The following is a 3,323-nucleotide window of genomic DNA, read 5'->3' on the forward strand; positions in this document are numbered from 1 at the left end:
CAAGTATTGTTGGACAATTTTCAGTTGTATAAATGTTGCCTTCACAAATACCGCAAACAGTTTCATTAACCTTATCCTTCTTTAATTCCATGGCTCGAATATTCTTATGACATTAGTTACTTTAGAATTGATATTATCGTCCTCTGAGATACATTCCACCCCTCTCCTTAGATTGAGTCGGCCTAGACATGGTGTTTGATTTTGGGAATGTGTCCCATGATTGTGCATTTTCAGTAAGTCTATCCAAGTAGTCCCACACATCATCGACATTTTTATTCATGAATTCCCCATTACATATTGTCTCGACTAATTGGCATATGGGAGATATCAGTCCATCATAGAAAAAATTCATGATGCACCACATTTTAAAACCATGTTGTGGGCATGAACTGACAAGATCCTTAAACCGCTCCCAACATTAGAAGAATGTTTCATCTTCCCTTTAGGCGAAGTTCATGATTGACTTTCTAAGGGTGTTCGCCTTATGGTATAGGAAAATTTTCTTTATAAATTCCCTTGTCATATCATTCCATGTGCCAATAGATCTAAGACGTAGTGAATGCAACCACGTCTTAGCTTTCTCTTTCAAAGAAAAGGGAAAGAGTTTCAACCTGACTATGTCCTCAGATATGTTTGAAAAATATAAAGTGGCTATGATCTCATCAAACTCTTTCAGGTGTAAATATGGATTTTCGGACTTAAGCTCATGAAATTTATGGAGTTGGATCACCCCTGGCTTGATATCTATGTATCTCTTATTTTCAGGAAAAATCATGCATGAGGGTGTACTCACCCCCACCGGTTGTAAATAATCTCGTACAGTACGAGGCGAGGGTGCTTAATGCACCTCATTCTCATCCTGAATGTCCTCCACCCTAGGTTGGGGTAAAAGAGGTTGGTTTGCAGCCATCACTTCATTAACTTTAGGGATCTCAAGTAGTGTCTAGTCATGTGATGGATAGTTAACCCCTCAACCAATCCTCCTTCAGTCAAGAGACGTTGAGTGTTGTCATGGACCCACTTGGGCATGAAACACTTGCAGCCCTCAATTTAGATTATAAACCTAAATCTAAAAAGGAAGAAAAGAAATAGAAATCTAGAAATAAAGAGAAAAGAGTAGGAAAGAAGTTACCAAATTAGAAGTTCCTAAGTTAAAAACCTACAAAACAAAACAAAACAAGTCAAGTTCTAAAAATAGAAAGTTCCTAAAGAAATATAAAGTAAACTAAAAAGAAAATTCCTAAAAAAAAAAGGAAATAGAAAGCTTCTAAAAACAAATTAAGAAAGTTCTAAACCTAAATTAGAAAGTGAGTTAGTTTCTAAAATTAAAAGAAATCATAGTATTAGAAAGTTTCTAAAAATAGAAAATAAAACCTAATCTAAAAATAGAAGATAGAAATACTAGAAGATTAGAAAGAGATTACCAATTTAGAACATCTATGTCAGGGCCCTACAAAACAGGAAAGTTATGTTAGTTTCTAGAGATCAAATAGAAAAACCTAAACCCAGAATTAAGAACTAGAAAAACCCTAATCTTACCTAATTCTAAAACGAGTTAATCTCAGAAAAACGTAACTGTCAATCCCTGGCAACGACGCCAAAAACTCGTTCACACCCCAAGTATAGGGTTGCGATGTAGTAATAATCTCGGTAAGACCGAGGTCGAATCCACAGGGATTAAACCTTATACGTAATCTAAACTAGGGTGATTTATTAAACTAAAACTTGTAAAATTCAAAGGTGAAAAACTAGGGTTTCCAAGGATCCACTTGTAGAGATCAAGGAGATCTATGCTTGATTCATAAACATAACTGGATTTAAAGTCCCATCATCATCCAGTTGGAAGATATATCATTAAAAACCAAATCTAAACTTCCTTTGATCCAGTTTTCAAGAGATGAGAAGGATGTGAATTAGACTTGATTTCATCACAAAACCATGCCTATGAGACAAAGCAAACAATAGAATTTAACCAATCCACAGCCAATCTAAGAGAGTTATGAACGTTAGGAAGGATTACATCATCCAACCATGTCTAGGAGACGATAGTGAACAATAGGGCCTCCAAACTTCATAATCATAATAATGAAAAGAATATGCTCAAAGTTATCATAGATCTATTGTACTTTAACTCACAACGAACCATTAAAAACTAAAGGCATTCCTTATAATCAAACTAGAATGAAAATCAGTTCAACTTTAACATAATCAAAAGGCATAAAGAAAAAAGTCTCCCATCACGCTACGAGCATCACCTCTTAGCCCTAACTAAGAGGTTTAGCTCATTACAGACATGATGAGGCTAAAAACTCTTAAAAACATCAAAGAGAATAATGAAGGAGAAGGGAGAAAGAAAAACTCTAAGGCTGGTCGTCCTACGCGTCTTCCCGCTCTCTTTCTCGCTCCTTTTCTTCTCACATCCATGGCTCCAAGGATTGATTTTCAAGCTCTCACTCTCTTCTTTCCTTTTATAGGCAGCAAGGGCCGGTGGAGAGGCTACTGGAGTTGGTGCAGAAGCTCCTAGAAAGCTTTTTACACAGCACCTTGCGCAAGAAAATGCAAAACGAGTTGCATTTGGGTGGAGTTCTCGGCTAGAAGATCGTCCCACGATCTGATTTGGCTCCATGGTTGCTGTAAAGACCCCCTTTTTCAACTTGTGGATAGTTTGGATCATTGATCCAACTGTACCCTTGATCACAGAATGGCCCACTGTGGTCGATTTTCACGGATGCAGTGCCTGTGGAAAATAGATCACACTGCGATGATCGGTGGGCCCCATAGTGATGTTTTCGGAAGAATCCACCCCATCCATTAGATTCTTGACAAAACACCAGTCGAGAATGGGTACTTTTACCCAAGTTTGGTGCGACCCACTATATCAACTCACCTCTTCGTTCATCTTACGTTTTCTGTCAATCTATGTGTGTACACGTGTATGGGACCAAAGGGAAACCTTGGTGAAGGTCGTGGCCACCCTAAGGAGCAAATGGATAGTCCAGATTATCTATCTGGATGATGGTGGTGACCCACTACATCATTCCAGCGTCGGTACGTGCGGATGCTGGAGAGAAGGCTCCCTTTCAACTTGAAATTATCGTGTTAAACTGCGTTTGACCTAACCGTGCATATGGTGCACTGCGTGCGTCCACCTACTGTGCACACGTACGTCCCCAGGTGGGGTCCACTGTGACGTTTACGAGAAATCTACTCCGTCCATCCGTTTTGCCACCTCATTTAATGGGTTGAGACCAAAATTGAAGCATATCCAAATATCAAGTGGGCCCTAGATAAGTATTTTATGGGATGATATGTCTATTGGGCCA

The 3,323-nt window shown here is 38.7% G+C and overlaps 1 non-coding gene across 1 annotated transcript; it reads left to right on the forward strand.

Moving 5' to 3' along the window:
* The first annotated feature begins 368 nt into the window (after positions 1–368).
* On the forward strand, positions 369–475 carry LOC131232118 (small nucleolar RNA R71). Its single transcript, XR_009164722.1, has one exon. It is a non-coding gene; the product is annotated as a small nucleolar RNA R71 (small nucleolar RNA).
* Positions 476–3,323: the final 2,848 nt, after the last annotated feature.

Source organism: Magnolia sinica, chromosome 17 (assembly GCF_029962835.1).
Source record: "Magnolia sinica isolate HGM2019 chromosome 17, MsV1, whole genome shotgun sequence".
NCBI classification, from domain to species: Eukaryota; Viridiplantae; Streptophyta; class Magnoliopsida; order Magnoliales; family Magnoliaceae; genus Magnolia; species Magnolia sinica.